At 40.5% G+C, this 22080-nt stretch overlaps 1 protein-coding gene across 6 annotated transcripts in view; it reads right to left on the bottom strand.

Moving 5' to 3' along the window:
• Window positions 1–22080, bottom strand: part of MAP3K2 (mitogen-activated protein kinase kinase kinase 2) — an 89882-nt gene that overhangs the window by 59587 nt on the left and 8215 nt on the right. The window lies entirely within an intron of this gene.

The following is a 22080-nucleotide window of genomic DNA, read 5'->3' as shown; positions in this document are numbered from 1 at the left end:
CCTGGACTTTATTTTGTTTCCACATTATAAATGTGATCAATTATGACAAAGTTTGAACTCTAACATTTGTGGCAGAGGTGAGAATGTTTTCATTTACTCTTTATGTTGTTTGTACTTGATAAAGTTATAAATTCAATCTAGTTCCAACATTGTTCTTGGCTCTGATTTACAAGCAAGATCATTACATTTCTGTATAAGTACTGCCAGATCTCAGAATACTCTACAGAAAGGAATTCTTACTGTATATCCAAGTATGACATGATTTATTTGTCTGTGTCCTCCATTGTCTACAAAACAGACATGTTTCCCATTCAGTTTCTGCAGATGGACAACATACTTTATTTTCTTAGTTTGGATTTTTGCTTTCTTAATTTCTGCTGCATTTATAAGTCACCCAACAGCATGCTGATGTCATATTACAGGGCCTTAAAGGAAATATTTAATGGGTTTATCTTTATCTTCACTAAAATCATGCTTGATTACTATGCTAAGAGCCATACCCACATATTAAAAGGGTTTTCTGGTTTGTTTGCTCTTTGTTAGTTTTTTCTGGTTTTGGGGGGCTGGGGGTGTTTTTCTGCATTGCTGCTTGGTTTTTGTTTTTAAAGGCAGTCTAAGCTAAGGTACCATTAGCTTCTGGTGATCTTGGAAGGTCTTCTGCTGAAACTTTCACTGGGTGGCACTACTGCCAGTTCTAACTCAATCTTATGGCCTAAGAGTCAAACTATTTTCTTTGGTTTGGTAAACATGATATAATGAAAGCTCAGTATTTCTGTTACAGAAGCTTCAATGCATTAATTTTATTTCTTCAAGAAGCCATAGCTAAGGCCTTTTTAAAAACAAACATCCTAAGAATTGTAAGCCATACTCCCTGAAGTGTATGTATGTACAGGATATTTCTGTTATTTATATTACAGAAGAACTCAGACACCAGTCAGAACTGAGGTCTAATTACACTATGCTGTACAAACAAAGTGAAATACACTTCAACAGTTGTTTCCGGTTTTAGAAGTATTACTGATTGCAGCATATTCCCCATTCTTAAAATGAGGCATAGCACTAAAAGTGGTAACATCTCTAAAGTTAGAATGAACTAAGTTCACCTACTTATTGAAAAGGCAATTCCTGCCCTCACGGAGCTTATAATCTATTAACATTAATTTTAAGTAATAAGAATATAAATTAAAATTGAGATCTGACTCCCTATATACATTTAGCGCTACATACAATTAGGACAAAAGTGTTTCACTACCATAATTTAAGTATGAATAGCTACATTTTGCTCATGGATTGAGATACACTTTTGACAGCTCACCTCCATATGCACCCGAGTCTCAAGTACAGGGTACACACTTTAATATCCAGTATCTAGAACTTTACAAATTATTCTTTTACAGGTTTATGCTTAAGTTCTATGACCCACAATGGGCTGAAAGTCTACCATTTTGGGGGAGCAAGAAAGCCAGAAATATGAATTCCTTGTACATGCTACCTGTAAAGAATACTTATTGTAGACTATATATTGATTACTGTACGCTATATTTATTATTCTGACTTTTTAAAAAACAAACAATTACATGCAGAACAAAGAGGGAAAATTCAACATAAGTAATTTTTATAACTATACTAAAGATGGCAGTATTAGCTTTTTCAGGACATTGTGGTAAGACAAGACAATCTTTCATAAAGCATTTAATCAAGTCTCCAGGAAAAATAACATTTTCTATGCCTTGCAATACAACTAGTTATTAGACCGATACATTATTCTAAACTTGCTTGTGCATTCACACAAAAATCTGATGTAGCAACAGAACTGTATATTTCCAGTTTTGCTGAATGTGTTTTTGGAATGGGAAGTGTTCTCAAAATAAACTTTGTAAGCTATAGATGTGCCACTCTAATAGCTATCACATCCAAATAAGTTATGTTAAAAGAGTGTTAAGGTTGCAGAAGTACATACTCAAGTTAGGAAATGTCAAAATTAAGGTTGCCTACGAAACTTTAATCCCTCCTGTATTTGTGATATGATCTTTAAATATATTATCACTTACTATTTTTTCCACAGTACTTCTGCCTCAATCAGTGCACAGGATGGATGATGCTAAATGAATGGGTAGTTATTCAATATTTATTTTTATCCTCTTTCAGAATGTGGCCCCATGCATCATTTACTGTACATCCTTAAGAGCCTGCTCTGAATACAAAATTAATTGTCCTTATAAGCTTTTCTATGGTGATCTTATTTTAGTATCTTAGTTCTTTACAAACCTTAATTTATCACCACAACACATCTATGAAGTGATATGGTATTATCCCCATTTTACATGAGGAACTGCGGCAAAGAGACGCCCAATTTGAGAAGCCATGGGAAGGCCTGATTTTTCATATTACCTAGCTCTTTTCAGGTTCAGAGCACAGCTCCTACTGTGTAAATCAGATCCCAAGTGTCTCAAGTTCCCTAACATTCTAAGAAACACCTGGATCATTTTAGCTGAAACTTTCCAAAACAAATTCAGCTTGAGGCAAACACTTGGCATGGAAAATTCCAGCCTTAAAGGTTAAAGTTTGGCAAAGTTATAAGCGCAACTCAAAACAGGGTCTTAATAATGGGAAGCACTGGACAACTTTTACTATTGGCATCACTACCAGCATCATCAATAATATGGTAATGCACGACTTCCATGGCCTTTACACTTACATTAAAAGTGATGTTTATCCTAGATATGTTGTCACACAATATTTTACCATTTAACCTAGTTGAAAATTCCAACTTTCACCATCCATCTAGGTTACTAATACAACACTGAAATTTACTGAATCAGTCTCAGTCAGATGCAAGATTAGAAATGGTACTTATTATTTTTCTTATCCGTATTACCGTAGTGCCTACAAGCCCGTGTCATGGACCAGAACCCCATTGTGCTAGGCACTGCACAAACAGACCACAAACACTGTCCCCGACCCCAAAGAGCTTACAACTTAAGTAAAAAACAAGCATCAACAGCTGGATACAGACAAAATACTCTCCTAAACAATCAATCAATCGACTGAGTATTGAGATGAAGGTGGCCTAGATGAAAAAAATTCTTCCAAGTATATGTTTTTTAGAGCATCAGCCTTTTAGGTGGGACCTGATATTTTTAGTCAGCATGTTCTGGAATTGCAGAGATAGATGCTGGCATAGCACACAAGTCTTTTGCAGGTTTAAGAATGCCCTCGTCGACAGGTAGGGCTACTCTATTTTGTGTAGATGGTTGAAGAATGTTGAAAAGTTAGTCTTCTTCTAAACCACCTCCAAAGGAATCTCAAATCACATCAACCATCCTCTAAGGGCTCCTGGAAAGTCTTAAAACCATTTATAAACACTAATACTGACAACACTAGTGTCTTATCTGGAGATGAAGATGAAAAACATCTCTTTGGAGATGATTCTACCTGGTGTGCCTCTTCTTCCTCTTCGCTCAACTGTAGTGTTTCTGAAGTAATTTATCTTGAAGGAAAGAGCCTAGATACTTGAAGACACACCATGTCTTGAGAGAAGAGCAGATGGATGACTTGATGTTCTGGAATGTTTAAGATAAAGCATATTGGGCAAGGTGGTGGCATCTAGGGAGCAAAGGGGGTTTCTCATATGGGATTTCTAAATGTAGTTCAAAATGAGCCTTTCTTGAGCTGTCCACTACTCCAGGGTGGAACTTGTGTAAGCAATGGCTATTCTGGTGATAGGTCTGTACTGGAGACAGCAAACGAAAGAAGAAAACTCCAATAAAGGAGCTGTCCTTGGATGCATTATAATTTGTTTAGTAAAAGAATCACTGCAGTCATTTATAGACAGTCACAGCAACCACCAGGACCCTGGATTCATGCTCCAGGGGAGATTTAGGTGTGCCAGATATTGGAGACACGTCCAACAGGGGAGATTCTAGCTACAAGTTATTGATATCAGCTGAGTGGTAAAAGGGACTGCCCATTGAGTCCTATCACCAGCACATTCAGCACCAAAGTACCTGATACCGGTTCAGACAGCACCAATGCAATAAGCATCACCATTTTCACAGCTGGAACTGAATGCACTAGTGCCACATGCATCAAGAGTGATCCACTGACAAAAACGATTGTTATGGTGGTACACTGAGTTAAGCAGTGCCAGAGTTTGCTGTTTTGGTGTCACGTTTAAAATGTGGTACCAACTGGAACAATGCCATTTAGCTAAATTTCTTGGTGACTGCTTCTCTGTGCCAAGAGATGACCTGTGCAATGCTTCTTTCTCCCGTGGGAAGCTAGAGTGTCTGACTGCTCTGACAGTGCTTGATGCCAAGATTTAGAGCTTTTGATAAAGAGTGAGGTCTTTATGATGCTCTGGCACCCACAGCCACCTCTCTCCTCGATGGAGCATTAAAAGTCTGACTTGACCTGGAAAGGGCTCAGATCTCCTGCCCTTGAGGTACCGCTGAGTCAGATACTGCTCTGAGAGATTTCTCCATGAGAAAATTTCAGTCTTGACTCCTGTACTTTGTGTGTGTGTTTTTTTAAAAAGATTTACAAACTGCATACACAGGTGATATGGCTCTCACCTAAACAAAGGCATATGTCATGTCCACCATTTAGGGCAATTACCCCTCCTCTAGATGGACAAGATTTCAATCCCAGTGACCAAGACTCAGCCAGACGGCCAAATATCAGTTCTGAGCAACTAACTCACTAAAACTAAATCTATATATAATTAGTTTTTCAACAGGTTAACTGAAGCTCTAAATACCTACAGTAACTATAATAAAAACAGTATCAACACTTTAACTATCGGAAAAAGGAACACTTGTTCCATTTCTCAGTCAAGAGGTACTCAGAACAAACTGACCCCAGCCGCCACTCATTCTGCCCTTTATGACTTCAGAAGGGGAAACATAAGGGCATTTAGGGTGCACATGCAACCCGTAACAGGCACGACTATAGAAAATTTTCAGAAACGCTGGTGCAGAGAGCATATGTGGACCATGAATGGGATACACACATACAGAAACTTGAAGAAATTGGCATTTCTTTAAACAAGCCAGGAGCATAACAATGTTTAGCACAAAATTAATGGATAGGTTGGTGAGTGCCAGGGCACAGTCAGTGGCACAGGCCTATGTGAAGCATCTAGCACCGCTGATCAATTTATTGATTCTACTACTATCATCTCTGGCTGCCAGCTAGCCTCATTTACGTGAAGAGGAGGCAGAGGGTACAAGTCTTCCCTGCTGGTACACGGCCTTTCTAAAGGAAAGACCCTTGCAGTACCTCCTTAGTGGTACCAACTGGTAACTGGATCCTTGCATGCCGTGGCAAATTCTGCAAGGGAACTCAGAGCAGCACCAGGCCCCATACGTGTCATGAACAGGACCACTAGTGTGCAGAACATGCCTTGACCCTCACTATCATGCCCCTAGTTACGGTTAGTAGCGAAGAGCTCAGTGGTTTCTCTGGCAGATGAGAGCGTTACACTCTACAACAGCGCAGCACACAGATGCAAGCATAGCAGTTGTCTATTACTATAGAGAGCGCATGGAACAATTCCACACTGACAGCCATAGAATACACACTAATCCCTGTCAGCCATCCTGTGACTGCATGCCACTAGAGAAACGGTTCTCAACCTGTGGTTTATGGACCCCTGGGGAACCACAGACTATATCTAAGATTTCCAAAGGGGTCAACACCTCCATTTGAAATTTTTTAGGGGTCTACAAATGAAAAAAAGATTGAAAAACACTGCACAAGAGCACAGGTAAACAGAGCGTGGATGGTGCAATGCAAGCCATCGCCCCTGGGAACAACTCTCACGTGTGTTCACATGACAGAGGAAAGTTTTATAGTCATTTGCGAGTGGTGAAGCGACAGGTGTGGTGATGCTGGTGGTCATAGTCACAAATCTGCATATCAGCAGCTTATGACACCAATTATAATAGCTTTGTGGAACATTAGAACTCTATGCAACAACCCTACCACCAACCAAGCTGAGAGAGGCTCAGGACTTGATGCAACAGAACTGACCAGGTATTGGGTTAACACTGCCAGTGAAACCAGATTCACTGACAAAGAGCAACTCACAGAGATCAATGCAGGGTACACATTCTTCTGCTGAGGTTGTCCATGCTCAGAGCCATGACAATCAAGTAATGGCTTTGCGATTAGCAACTCCACTGCTTTCAAGCTTGAAAGTCTACCTAACGGCATAAGTGATCGGCTTATGGTTCTACAGTTGCCATTGAAACATAAGTGGTATGTTACCATTGTCAGCACTTTTGCTCCTTCCATGACAAATGCATATGATGAGAAAGAAAAGTTCTACAGTAACTTAGAAAAAAACTCATGTCTTCATCAGTGTCAAATAATCTGATTACCATGGGGAATTCTAATGCCACAGTTGAAAGAAATGTGCTAACCTGGCAGCAGACAGCATGGGACTGGGAAGGAGACTTGCAATTTTATTTAGTGTGTCAAGCAGCGATTAGCTATCAGGAATACCTTTTTCCAGATACCAGACAAAAACCAAAACATCCTGGATGCACCCAAGATCCAAACAATGGCATCTTATCGACTACATTATCGTCTGGCAATGAGATCTACAGGACTGTTATTTCATCAGCGGGAAAATTCCATTGTAAATTTATTCATGACGAAAGAGAACACAGAATATCCAGTCTTTTGTTTTAGAGGAGGTACGAGCTTGGGATGTTTACAAGATGTCTTTCTCATACAGTACCATGGAATCAAGACCTCATATATGCACTTTCCCTATTCCTCCGATACCCAGGGTGATATGGAAAAAAAAACAACATAGAATGAAAGACCATTCATGATTGATGACAGATGGTCTGCTGACAAAATCTGTCAAGTTATTATGGGCTCCTGGGAGATGAAGAGCAATTCAGGTTATCCCATAAGTTGATACCACATCCATAATTTGATTGTCTTTTGGAACATAGGCGACAAACATTCACCTCTCTTGCTCTCCCCCTGCCCCCGTCACACACTAACTACACTGGGGATGTGTTGTCTGTGAGGATGTGTATGCTGGAATTCGTTTAGCCTGCAAAGCATTTCTGATTACCTTATCTTATTGCCCCAAGTTGCAAGACACTGAAATGGAGTCTCATCTCTTCCTGGGACCACATTCTCTATGTCTGGAAACGGTAAAGGTGAGCACTCCAACCTGTTCTGTATGCATCTGCGATCAGTGTCTTTAGAGGTGCAGGGGTGGAGGAAGAGTACCCTTATCCAAACATTCAGGGAGTCTGTCCACTAGTTTTGCGATGAAAGGATACAAGCTGGGACCATAATATGCATGTCCATATGAGGTGTCTCAGGGCAATACACGGACCTCAGCTAGCCCTGTAATGGGTGTAGGTGAAGTCTAGCTAGTAAATGCAAGCCTGCATATGACCTGTTTGAGATAGAGTCTCAATGTGATGGATTTATCTCGAAGCTAGAGATGATTATCTGGCTCTGTAACTGAAATCTCTCCTCTGGAAGGTATGCCTTTGCTAATTTGAAGTCAATTATAGCTCCTATGACCTCTATCCTCTGCGAATGGTTGAGCAATAACTTTCTGTAGCTCACTATCAGGCTCAACTCCCTGAACAGGTTGCAGATGGTCTCATGAGGCCTGTCTGATCAGCCAATTATCTAGATATAGACAGACATTAATTACTTGCCTCTACGTGTGTGGCCACCAAGGCTAGGCATTGTGTGAAGACTCTTGGAGCCACAGAGAGCACAAATGGCAGTATCTTGTACTGCTAATGATTGGACCCTACTACAAAATGCAGATGCTTCCTGTGGGCTTGACGGATCACAATATGGAAGTATGCATCCTTGAGGCCTAGAGCCACTAACCAGTCTTGTCTCATGCCTATAAAGAAGGGATGGTGGAGGCTAGCATTATTAATTATCCTTTGTATTATCGTAGTGCCTAGGAGCCGCAGTCATGGACCAGGACTCCACTGTGGTAGGTGCTGTACAAACAGAACATATCTGAGACTGTGTGTATAATTCTTTAGTCCTTTCAGATCAAGGATAGGAGAAACACCCCATCTCTTTTTGGAGTAAGAAAATATCACAAGTAGAAACCTTTTGCCTGACTTCCAGAGATGGCAAAGCAGGGCAGCCACTTTTCAGTTGATTTTTGTGAGACGGTTCCCTGAAGAATGATGGGGAAGCTGGTGGGTAGGATGCAGGGACTGGAATTGTTGAAAATAGTCTACTCTGAGACTGGAGTCTGAAGCGTTTCCATCTCAAGACCACGGTATTGTTACCTAGTGATATCAGAGTGGCTCTGGAGTCCTATATTGAATGCAAAGCCTCATCAGTTCAGTTGCTGAATAGGTCTGTGCGCTCAAGAGCAAGTCCTCTACGGTGTTCTGTACTACTTTTGGTACACTGGATGGTTGGTGCCACAAAGCCTTCCTCATTGTAACTGCCACAGCCATGGACCAAGATATGGTGTCAATGTAGAGATTTTTAAGATAACAGTTGATGTTCAGAGATTATGGCTTTAATTCCTCCCTGGTTTCTTGAGGAAGTCTGTTGAAAAAAAGGGGGACCCCTTGCTCCATGTAAAGAAATCATACTTCGTGACTATAACTTGGTATTTTGCTGTTCATAATTGGAGAGCAGCAGAGAAGTAAGCCTTTCCCCTCGCCCCCTTCCCACTATCTGGAGAAATTTAGCTTTTTCAGATCTTCTGGAATGGCTCTTGGAAGGTCAGGTTGTCTAGCTTTCCCTTAGACTACAGAGATTCCAGGGGCAGTTAGGTATAAAACGGTCTGAAGTCCCTCTGGAACACTAGATAACATTTTTTCCACTCTTTTTGCAGTTGGGGCAAGGTAGATGGCGTTTGCCAGAGCTTTTGCTGGCTCCAAAATGCCCTTCTTAACAGTCATTACTATCCTGCCCAGAATACAGAAGTGCAAGATATCAAATAATTTGTGCACCTTTTCTTTGATTACTGAAGTCTCAATTTCTAAGGCGTCAGCAATCCAAGAGAGCAAGTTTTGAAGGCTCTGAAACAGTTAGGTGCTGGTATCAGGGATGATGAAACTCCATCAAGAGATGATTGTGGATATTTAGAAGAGACTGATGGACACTGGTCTGGTGGTTCAGGATCAGTTTCTTTTTTGTCTTTCAGTAAATCATGATTTGAGAACTTCAGTAACTCAGCCAGAGGTTATCTGTCTATTACAGGAGTGGAAGAGTGAGGTTCTCTGGCATGAAATGTTCAGGAGGACAGACTAGACGATCATGATGGTCCCTTCTGGCCTTAAAGTCTATGAATGTAATTCATAGTCCTTCTTATGCTGTTTAATAGGCACTGGCAGAGGCGCAGAAGGATGTCTTGAAATAAGCCTGTAGGAAGTCATGGATTCCGTGACTTTCCGGGACCTCTGTGACTTTTGCAGCAGCTGTTGCAACTGATCTCCGGGCCACTTGAGCAGCTTGGGTAGCCCCCAGGCCAGCCACACCGGCCACAGCTGGGGCAGTCCCGGGCCACCCCCTGCCCCAGAGCACCCAAGCAATATGTCTTCATTATTTTTATTCTTGCACACTATATGCAGAAATTCAACAGATTCAGTTTAAAAAAAACTTAAAGGAAAGTTGTTTGCTCACTCAAGAAAACACATGCCTCACATTTTGCACACTTAACAGGGTAGTAGTGACTTCCTTTGAATGTGGAAACAGGAAGTGCTTGGGACAGTAGCAAGAAGCATGGGACAAAATGTTTCTCAGTTTCTGCAGGGAAAGAAGCACAGAAGATATACATATATCAACTTTCTTTTAAATTTTACAAGGCTAACAAAGTTCTGCTTCGTAAACATTCAACAGCAAAAATATTTTAAAGGTAATTTAGAGGGGCCATCAACTTGAAATGTTTACATTTTTAATTAAAGTAGTTTTAAGGACTCTCTCTCTGCAAGTCTTCCTGCCAATTTATTATTTTACAAACAAGTTTTCCTATTTTTTTAAAAAACACTTTTGTCTCCCTATTGCTGTCTGAAAAATCCACACAAACAGGGAAGACTGACTTTTGAAAAGTAGTTGAATTGCATGTCTGTGAAGTGTTCTCCAATGTGAAAAGTCAAGTTGAAAAAGAAAAACGTTTAACTAATCTTTCAATACTAGTAATCTTAGGGGATACCTGTAACATAAGATTTAAAAAATAAAGGAGGCCAACGGTTATCTTTCAGTTAGATGACACTCAAATATTAACACATGATTATACTTTAAAAATTACACCAGTTCCAAGTTTGTTTCCCCAATGATTCAGTACCAAATTGCTTTCATTTTCCAAACTGTTAATGCTGCAAACTTATCCTGTGATCTGAAAGACAAGTTTTGTTTTGCTTTTCTTACTGTATACATCATCAGAAGAAACAATCTGCAAGTCAAATTCTGCCCTTAGTTACATGGCTTGGATCAGTTTAATAAAGCAGGATTTGACTTTGTAAATGTAACTTTCTGTCGGTGTGAACCAGAAGAAGAATCCATCTCTCTCAGCTATATTGGATCTGCAGTGCTAAGAGAAGTTAAAAGCAGTAAAAGTTTACTTTGTCAGAGAACCAAGAACCAAATACAAGTAGGAAGACAACATATCCTCACTTTGCTTCTTTCACACATTTCCCACACTCCATCATCGAAAGTCCTAGGGACAGGATCCTTGTTTTGGTATTTAGAGACATGTATAAAACACTTTCTGGTATTGTTTTAGATACACTTTTTTTTTTCTTCAATTGATAAAATACAAGAACACCAGATAGGATTAGGAAGAAACCTATGGGAAGTTGTTCTATAACTATGCAGTTAAGGGATTATCTGATGCTCTGAAGCAAGAATGTTTAAATCCCTATTCATTTTTATCAATTCTAGTAAAATGTAACCATTCTGGCTACTATTCCGATTCCTCACACTGATTCACTATTCCAACATGATTTTAGCAGCCAATATTCTCATAAAGCCCTGAAGTTAGAAATTCACGCTGTAGTATGCTTTTAGAAGGCATACAATAGTGTTCTAGTTCTAACTTATGGAGTCCACTAGAGTGGAAGCTTAGAGTCAAGAAAGAAATGCGATATACAATCAGAACACTGGCTTCTCAAATTTCCAATGATGCACAGTATTAGTTTTTCTAGTTCTTGTGGTTCCTGAGATCTCTGGAATGGTCTCTTGGCCCAGAAGTATTATTTTGGCACTGGTCCACTACTTCAAGGAAATCCTGGACCAGTGTCATTTTCAATCCATACTGTGTTTAGAGTTGCATCAGCAATTGTGTGATGCATCCATTTTTACAGAGTTATAAAACCAAGTGAAGCAGCATGCAATGGATTAAAACTCTGCAATACATATTTTAAACATTTGCAAATTGGGATTTAAATTTAATTTCTCATTTGAAAGTTTTATTTGGTGCTCATGAATGGTGCCAAACTGACAGTTTTGGAGTCTCAAGACTTTTATTCACAGAACAGTTACAACACAGACCACAGCAGTGAATAAAACAGCCTTAACCCTGATGTGAAGGGAGTTCTTGTAAGGGAGATAGGGTAGTTCATAGAGTTCAAACCTTCACCTCAAAAAAATATTAACTAGGATGCCAAACGTGGAAATGGTTTGTGAACTGAACATCAGTCCACTAGGAAGTGGGCCAAGACCATGAACCCATTTTATGCAGGCCAACATACATCCACCACTACTGCACAACAGATTGGGCTAGACTTTAACCAGGATAAAAGCTTAAATATTCTACACCTGGTTACAAATTACTTAAGTATTCAGTGCTGCTTTTTTTTTTTTTAAATGTAGTATTTATATATTAGCAAATAAAATAAACTTAGGGATAGTGCACCCAACCCCTCAAAAGCGTGGAAAGAATAAGTTATGGGAAAAGACTTGTGCATTCCTTTCCACCTTCACATTGCTTACAAAACAGTCACCAACACTCCAATGCTCCATAAGGCTTTAAGGTATGTGTTGGGAAAGCAATACGTACCCCAACTTCAAACTTACATTCCAATGCAAAATCTTAAGGGCCCACATTTGCTTTCATATCAGTTATATCAACAGATCAGCATGTATGAATGACTGTCACAATTTCTATGTATTTGGAAGTTATTTTGCCTTAATGTAGCTGACATTAGCTTGCTGTTCTGGCTAAAAACTAATAAAATACTTTACTGTCCTATACTCCCAATACATTTATGATTCTAGGACTCAGTACGAGGAACAATGTGGCCAAAGGACAGGGTCCCAGAGCATTTTAGATTTCTTGCAAAAGTGGTATAAAGAAAAGTGAGATGCTGCAGTGAAAAAAATACATAAAAGGGATGATGGATGGATTCATGAATTCATCAAGTGCAAGTCATGCCTGACTAATCTAATTGCCTTCGATGATGAGATAACTGGCCCTGTGTATGAGGGGAAAGCAGTGGACGTGTTGTTCCTTGACTTTAGCTAAGCTTTTGACATGGTCTCCCACAGTATTCTTGCCAGCAAGTTAAAGAAGTATGGGCTGGACGAATGGACTATAAAGTGGATAGAATGCTGGCTAGATTGTCGGGCTCAACGGGTAGTGATCAATGGCTCCATGTCTAGTTGGCAGCTGGTATCAAGCGGAGTGCCCCAAGGGTCGGTCCTCGGGCTGGTTTTGTTCAATATCTTCCTTAATGATCTGGAGGATGGTGTGGATTGCAGAGGACACTAAACTAAGGAGAGGTAGATATGCTGGAGGGTAGGGATAGGATACAGAGGACCCTAGATAATTTGGAGGATTGGGCCAAAAGAAATCTGATGAGGTTCAGCAAGGACAAGTGCAGAGTCCTGCACTTAGGATAGAAGAATCCCATGCACCACTACAGACGAGGGACCGAATGGCTAGGCAGCAGTTCTGCAGGAAAGGACCTAGGGGTTATAGTAGATGAGAAGCTGGATATGAGTCAACAGTGTGCCCTTGTTGCCAAGGCGGCCAATGGCATTTTGGGATGTATAAGTAGGGGCATTACCAGCAGATCGAGGGACGTGATCATTCCCCTTTATTCGACATTGGTGAGGCCTCATCTGGAGTACTGTGTCCAGTTTTGGGCCCCACACTACAAGAAGGATGTGGAAAAATTGGAAAATGTCCAGTGGAGGGCAACAAAAATGATTAGGGGACTGGAACACATGACTTATGAGGAGAGGCTGAGGGAACTGGGATTGTTTAGTCTGCAGAAGAGAAGAATGAGGGGGGATTTGATCACTGCTTTCAACTACTTGAAAAGGGGTTCTGAAGAGGATGGATGTAGACTGTTCTCAGTGGTAGTGGATGACAGAACGAGGAGTAATGGTCTCAAGCTGCAGTGGGGGAGGTTTAGGTTGGATATAGGAAAAACTTTTTCACTAGGAGAGTGGTGAAACACTGGAAGTTTTTAAGGTGAGGCTTAACAAAGCCCTGGCTGGGATGATTTAGTTGGGGATTGGTCCTGCTTTGAGCGGGGGTTGGACTAGATGATCTCCTGAGGTCCCTTCCCACCCTGATATTCTATGATTTTTAAATTCTTATTCTCTGTATCGATTCATTTTTCACTGAACCATGAAAAATTCAAATAGTGATCAGTTTATTCTATGTTTTGGTTTTTGCCATTTCAATTAGATTTTTACAAAACAGAGAACTCTACCACTACTACTGCAACATAACAATTGCGACACAGTGACATTAATCTGTCAGTAATTGGACAATGAATATAGAGTGACTTTTTAAAATCAACCATATTCAAGCAGTCAGAACCTGCTTTTCAAAAATGTGTAGGGTACGAATTCCCCACCACTCTGCAATAAAACACGTCTGCTGCTTTCTTTAGTTCCCTGAAGAAGTTGGTAGGGATGTCAACATTTTAATTTCCTTTGTTACTGTGGTTGTCAGCAGAGTCAGATGTTCTAATTTTATATTCATTATCTGAGTGTTTGCTACTCTCCAGCTGCTCTGCTGTAATGTAAAATCTTCACTCCAAGGTGAAATTCTGGTTCCCATTTGCATAGATTTGCCTCCATAGTGCTGAAAACTGTCAGCATTTAGATGGTTTAAACTTTCTTAAATTCTTTCTGCACCAGCAGCCCGTCCAATAGTTTCAGCTTAATCACCATCTACACTGAGTTAACTTATCATTTGTACCCAAGATGACAAACCCCCTCCCATGCTTTCCTTAATGACCACCGTTGGTATTTGTTTTGTTCTTGGACACGATTCTCTATCGGTACTGCCCTCAATCTGCCCCATAAGGACAATTGTCTGGCTCCCTATCCCTTCCACTAAGGCCAGGTCTACCCTAGAAACTTTTGTTGATATAATGTCAGATCAGAGTGTGATTTTTATGATGTTTTATAATGGCAAAAGCCCTATTTTAGGCACCAACTACAGGGAAACAAGTGTTTTGCCACTATAGCTTGTTTGGAAAACCATTATAAGCTATACCAGCAAAAGCACATTTTTCCTCAAGAGAACCTGTTTCTACACTGGGAGGGTTTGTCAGTACACCTATATCAGCACACCTTTACTAGTGTAAACTAGACCCAAGTTTAGAAGTCCCAGGGATAGGGTGTGTTTGGAAAGGGTTGTGGAATAGTAGGAACTGTGTTTTCCCACATCATCATCCATTTGTTAACTCATCCAAGTGAGGGGATCCAACGCCTATTGCACCTGTGCTCCTGCAAAGAAGTGGTCCCTTCATAAGCATCAACAGTTCAAAACAGATTTGAATGTCATTATTCAAACCATAGGGGCTATCTAACTATTGTTACTGTACTTAGCAGGGGAGCATTTCTTTGGTGTCCTTTGCTGCTGTGCATACTCGATAGAGATGCAAACTATGAAGGGGGTGCTGGGAAAGAAACAAGCGACAAAAGAGACATAAAAACCAAGGTCTGCCGGAAGCAAGGCAGTGACAAGGAGAGAAACAGATCCCCATGTAACTGGACATTAGCATACATAAAATGATTTCACACTCAGCTGACACCAGGAACTAAACAACTTAATCTCTTGGCAAGTACACCTATTTTATAAGCATACAATATTTGACAAATGTGAACATGCAATAAGAGACTTCCAACTAATATGCACAAGAGATGAATTAAGGGTGTATATGCCATCTTAATTTTGTCATTTTGTGACTTCAGCGCTCAACTCGTGTATGTGTGTGTTTTGCATTTTCTATCTTTACTGCACTTATATAACACTTGTTCATCTTGAGGTCTAGGAGGACTTTACAAAGATAAGAAAGAATACTTTAAAGCACCATCAAACTCAGGAGAGAGAGTTGTGTGTGTAGACAGGAGGGAGGTTAGAAGTGACACCTGATTAAGAGCCCAAGTTAACTGCACAGTGAAGACGTACTCTCACAGGCCAAAGATCTAGGTTCTGTTCCAGGCAGCAAGTCACTTAAACCATGATGTTTCAGTTTCCCCAACTGTGAAAAGGGGTAATATTTAATAGTTGAGACAACCTGCTTGGTCCTGCACAAGTCATAACAAGAGCATTCTTGCCCCAGAGATCTACTTCCAGTTTGCAAGCTGACTTCGAAAAACAAGATGTATAAGGAGATCCAGGGGAGGGTTCTTGGGCAAATAGCAAAATAAAAAGATAAGAATATTTACTTAAGTGAGGTGTTAGGCCTCACTAAAGTAAGTTCACAATAAGCAAAAAGTATTAAGGCCAATTAGTGGAAGAAGTGAACAGAATTCAAGTCCTCTGGACTCTCAAGCCCTAAAGCCAGTGCTTCTCAATGACCAGCCCATGGACTGGCACCAGTACCTGAGATCTCCCTGACACAGTTTAGGAAGGCAGCAAGCTAATCCCTGATAATCAAAAAGGTTGAGATACTATGCCCTAGGCTATGCAGGATGTTTTAGTGAGAAGAACAGCAATAGACAACTGATCATCAGGCAGTGGGATTTTCAAAAGCACTCCCTATTGTTCTAACCATTGAAGTCAATGGAAGTTTTAAGATTGACTTCAGAGACCAGAGTTAGTCCAACGCTAAATGCTTTTGAAAATCCCACCATAGATTCCTGAAACATCTGTAATGTCTTTATTCATAAGTTGAATTTAAAATCAGAAATATAGGGCTGGACAGAAACTCAAGTAGTCACCTAGGCTATGGCTGCACTACAGCTTATGTCAGCACAATTTATGCCACCCCCCCAACTGACATAAATGAATCACCCCCAAGTGACATAAATTACACCGACATAAGTGCCAGTGTGGACAGCGCTACTGCTCCTCGCAGAGGCTGGGGTAATTAAGCAGGCAGGAAAGCTCTCTCCCATCGGCTTAGAGTGGCTAATTCGGGAATTTATAGTGGCAAAGCTGTGCCCCTAGTCCAGCCCCCTGCACCGTGGCAGGCCCAAGTAGACCATCCCTGACAGGCGTTTGTCTAACCTATTCTTAAAAACCCCAAATGATGGGGATTCCACAACCTCCCCTGGTAACATATTCCAGAGCTTAAATATTCTCGTAGTTATAAAGTTATTTCTAATATCTAACCTAAATCTCTCTTGCTGCAGATTAAGCCCATTAGCTCTTGTCTTATCTTCAGTGGACACGGGGACCAACCGATCGGTGTCCTCTTTGTAACAGCCCTTTAAGACTTATCAGGTCCCGTCTGTCTTCTTTCCTGAAGACTAAATAGTTTTTTTTAAACCTCTCCTTACATCATTTTTGTTGCTCTTCTCTGGACTCTTTCCAATACGGCCAGATCTTTCTTTAACTCACAGCAGTTCAAGTTAAAATAAATGTCAATGATCACAACTATCAAATCGAAACCAATTTCCTCTGGAATAAGGTGATGAACTACTCTTCAAAGGCGAGCTATAACAGTCAAATCATCACCATTTTTACTATAATCATACTCAGAAAAAGAACGTTAAAGGTTTTTCTTTCCTCTCAGAAGTTGCTGAACCATTTTATCCTCAGAATTAAAAAAAGAAAAAGAAAATGTTCACCTTAGGGCACAGATGAAGCATGGAAAATTTAAGCCTCAAAGGTGATTACAATGACTAGTTGATGACAAATTTATAACAAACTGTTTTGCAACTAGAATTATAGACAAAAAGGCATTCTTTAAAAGTGAAAGTTAAATACTAGTGAGGAAAATAGAAAGGAGCATAAATTCTGGCAAATGAAGTGTAAAAATGTAATTAGGGAGTCCAAAAGAGAATTTGAAGACCAGCTAGCCAAAAAGAAATAGCCCCCGCCCCCCCAAATTTAAGTACATCAGAAGCAGGAAGCCTGCTAAACAACCAGTAGGGCCACTGGACGATTGAGATGCTAAAGGAGCACTCAAGGACGATAAGGACATTGCTGAGAAACTAAATGAATTCTTTGCTTCGGTCTTCACGGCTGAGGGTGTGAAGGAGATTCCCAAAACTGAGCCATTCTTTTTAGGTGACAAATCTGAGGAAATGTCGCAGATTGAGGTGTCAGAGGAAGTTTTGGAACAAACTCATAAACTAAACAGTACTAAGTCACCAGGATCAGATGGCATTCACCCAAGAGTTCTGAAGGAACTCAAATGTGAAACTACAGGACTACTAACTGTAGTTTGTAACCTATCATTTAAATCAGCTTCTGTACCAAATGACTGGAGGATAACTAATGTGATGCCAATTTTTTTAAAAGGGCTCTAGAGGTGATCCTGACAATTACAGGCTGGTAAGCCTGACTTCAGTACTGGGCAAACTCACTGAAACTATAGTAAAAAGTAAAATTGTCAGATACATAGATGAACACAGTTTGTTGAAGAATAGTCAACATGCTTTTTGTAATGGGAAATCATGCCTCACCAATCTACTAGAATTCTTTGAGAGGGTCAACAAGCATGTGAACAAAGGGGACCAAGTGGATATAGTGTACTTAGATTTTCAGAAAGCCTTTGGCAAGGTCCCCCACCGAAGGCTCTTAAGCAAAGTAAGCTGTCATGGGATAAAGAGGGAAGATCCTCTCATGGATTGGTAACTGGTTAAAAGAAAACAAAGGGTAGGAATAAATGGTCAGTTTTCAGAATGGAGAGAAGCAAATAGTGGTGTCCCCCTGGGGTCTGTTCTAGGCCCAGTCCTTTTCAACATATTCATGAATGATCTGGAAAAAGGGGTAAACAGGGAGGTGGCAAAATTTGCAGATGATACAAAACTACTCAAGATAGTTAAGTCCCAAGCAGACTGTGAAGAGCTACAAAAGGATCTCTCAAAACTGGGTGATTGAATTTCATCTGCCGTATTGTTGCCCAATGTTGATAAATGTAAAGTAATGCACATTGGAAAACATAATCCCAACTATACATATAAAATGATGGGGTCTAAACTGGCTGTTACCACTGAAGGAGATCTTGGAGTCATTGTGGATAGTTCTCTGAAAACATCCACTCAATGTGCAGCGGCAGTCAAAAAAACTAACAGAACGTTGGGCATCATTAAGAAAGGGATAGATAATAAGACCGCAAATATCATATTGCCTCTATATAATTCCATGGTACTCCCACATCTTGAATACTCCATGCAGATGTGATCGTCAAATCTCAAAAAAGATACATCGGAATTGGAAAAGGTTCAGAAAAGGGCAACAAAAATTATTAGGGGTATGGAACGGCTGCCATATGAGAAAAGATTAATAAGACTGGGACTTTTCAGCTTTGAAAAGAGACGACTAAGAGGGGATAAGCTAGAGGTTTATAAAATCATGACTGGTGTGGAGAAAGTAAATAAGGAAGTGTTGTTTACTCCTTCTCATAACACAAGACCTAGGGGCCACCAAATGAAATTAATAGGCAGCAGGTTTAAAACAAACAAATGGAAGTATTTTTTCCTCACAATGCACAGTCAACCTGTGGAACTCCTTGCCAGAAGATGTTGTGACCCTCCCCAGCCCAGTGCAAATGAGCAAGTGAGGGTGGGGGAGAGGGAGCTACAGAGGATGGAGTGAGTGGGGTGCGGTCTCAGAGAAGGCGTAGGGCAAGGGCGTTCGGTTTTGTGCGACTAGAAAGTTGGCAATCCTATGTGAAGGCCAAGACTATACATAACACAGTTCAAAAAAAGAACTAGATAAGTTTGTGGAAGATAGGTCGATCAATAGCTATTAGCCAGGATGGGCAGGGATGGGGTCTTTAGCCTTTGTTTGCCAGAAGCTGGGAATGGGCGACAGGGGCTGGATCACTTGATGATTACCTGTTCTGTTCACTCCCCCTGGGGCACCTGGCATTGGCCACTGTCGGAAGACAGGATACTGGGCTAGATGGACCTTTGGTCTGACCCAGTATGGCCATTCTTATGTTTTTATTCACCATTGCTATAATAAAGTCCAATTGCTTTTGCCCAATTTTTCCAAATTTTAGATATCTAGCACTGAGTGTTAAATATAGTCTATTTAACATAATATAAATATAGTCTATTTAACACACACACAGTAAATATACCCCTTTTATTTGCCCTCCATAAAATAATCTTTTGTTGTGGTGGTTTTGGGTTTTTTTGTGTGGGAGAAGTTAGAAAAAAGTTACTCTGTTCACATTTTATTATATTTTCAATTTAAGAAGATAAGAACAGCTATACTGGGTCAGATCAAAGGTCCATCTAGCCCAGTAATTTGCCTTCCGACATATATTACACTTTACAAACAATAATCTTCACCTTCATGATACTGTGTTGAAATGTGATATCACAAATATTACCATTTTGAGTCCAGAGGATGTTCAGTAGTTTTGACATATCGTGTCTGTAAACAAGTCCCATCAAAACACACTGTTACACTCAATTCATAACTGAAAATGTAATCCTATAATTTATAAAAAAGTCAGCCTGTAGTCAAATTTACATAAAATATAACACAGATGAAGATGGTTAACAAATACCACTTGAAACTACTAAATACATGGAACCTCCCTCAAGAGGGTTTCTCCAAGCGTATGTATCAATACTACAAAATTTTCATACCACATCTGACTTGAACCAATTATTTATAAACAGTAGCTGAGGAAAGGTTAACAGAAGAAAAACCCAAGAACAGTACTGGCAACATGCGTGAAGGAAATTTACAGAGTGACTGATTTTCTAGCCCTCTAAAGCACAAACTTTATGTTTACAATAAAACAAAGCATGTTTCTGTATCTAGCTACAGTCATTTTTAAAGATTCACAGCTCTAGACTCTGAATAACTTTCCTAGGGACCACGTGAAAGAAGCAGAGATGGAATTATAACCAAATTATAAAGTCTATTTACCTCACATTTTTACTTTAACTACACATCTACATTTTTGTACAAATATTATATTAAACTGTGTATATATAAATTCAATGTGTGTTTATGCAAGGTTTTTTTTACTCCACAAGAGCATTAAAATATCTTAAACGAAAACAGCATTATTGCAACATTATATGGTGACAAATTTTAAGAATTGAGGAAGTTCTCTCAAACCTCAGTTGTCTCCAAAATATGCACATTTACATGTAAGCAGTGTTGTTGTAGCCATGTCAGTCCAAGGATATTAGAGGGAAAAGATAGATGAGGTACATTAGCATCTCAGAGTTATGACGAACACCAGAGTTACGAACTCACCGGTCAAACACACACCTCATTTGGAACCAGAAATACACAGACAGCAGCAGAGACAAAAAAATAATAATACAGTACAGTACTGTGTTAAATGTAAACTACTACAAAAATCAAGGGAAAGTTTAAAAAAAGATTTGACAAGGTAAAGAAACTGTTTCTGTGCTCGTTTTATTTAAATTAAGATGGTTAAAAGCAGTATTTTTCTTCTGCATAGTAAAGTTTCAAAGCTGTATTAAGTCAATGTTCAGTTGTAAACTTTTGAAAGAACCATAACATTTTGTTCAAAGTTACAAACATTTCCAAGTTACGAACAACCTCTATTGCTGAGGTGCTCATAACTCTGAGGTTCTACTGTGATATCTTTATTGGACCAACTTCTGTTGGAGAGAGAGAGAAAAGCTTTCGAGCTTACACAGAGCTTTTCTTCAAGCCTGGAAAATTAACTCAGGTATGTCTACATGGCAAAGAAAAACCCGTGGCTCGCCTGTGCCAGCCAACTCAGGCTCACAGGGCTCTGGGCTGTTTCACTGCTGTGTAGACCCTGTGAGGGTCCTACAGCCAGGGCTTCAGCCTGAGCCTGGAAGTCTACACAGCACTGAAACAGCTCCCCAGACCAAGCCCTGTGAGCCGGAGTCAGCTGGCATGGGCCAGTCAGGGATTTTCTTTAGCAGTGACACTCTGAGTCAATGTCTGTACAGCAAATACAAGGTGGAACAGACTGTTTAGCATAAAGAAAAGGAGGACCTGTGGCACCTTAGAGACTAACAAATTTATTTGAGCATAAGCTTTCGTGAGCTACAGCTCACTTCATCGGATGTATCCGATGAAGTGAGCTGTAGCTCACGAAAGCTTATGCTCAAATAAATTTGTTAGTCTCTAAGGTGCCACAGGTCCTCCTTTTCTTTTTGCAGATACAGTCTGCTACTCTGAAACCTGTTTAGCATAAGTAGTTAACATATTTCAAGGGACCATTCAAGGTTAAGTGGCCCATTAGCACCCCTCCAGTCAGGGATGAAAGGAAGGAGTGTGGGGGAAAGCAGCTGGGCAGTGGTTGTTAGTGGGTTACATATTGTTGTAATAAGCCATAAATCCAGTAAGTCTACGCAGTCCAGGGCCGTAACTAGGGAGGAGTGAGCGGGGCAGTCGCCCAGGGTGCAAAGCCACAGGGGGGTAGTTCCACAGACACAGGATCACCGCACAGACACTTCTAGTCTCTGTATCTACGCAGCCTGGCAGGCCAGAGGCTGATCACGTGCCTGGCTCTACAGCCCCGCCACAAGCATTTCTTTCCCCCCCTGGACCCTCAAGCCATGTCCCCTCCTGTACAGATCCTGCTTGGCTCTGCCCCTTCCCCCTCATGTAAATTCTGGTCCCACTGCTGGACAAGAAGCCCCAACTCCTCCCCACTGCCCCACCCCTCTATCTGCTCCTCCTCAGGTAGGTGCTGGCCTCCCCTTACCACAACCTCCTCCCCC

The sequence above is a fragment of the Chelonia mydas genome, chromosome 11 (assembly GCF_015237465.2).
Source record: "Chelonia mydas isolate rCheMyd1 chromosome 11, rCheMyd1.pri.v2, whole genome shotgun sequence".
Lineage (NCBI taxonomy): Eukaryota > Metazoa > Chordata > Testudines > Cheloniidae > Chelonia > Chelonia mydas.
This window is presented reverse-complemented; position numbering and strand designations above follow the sequence as displayed.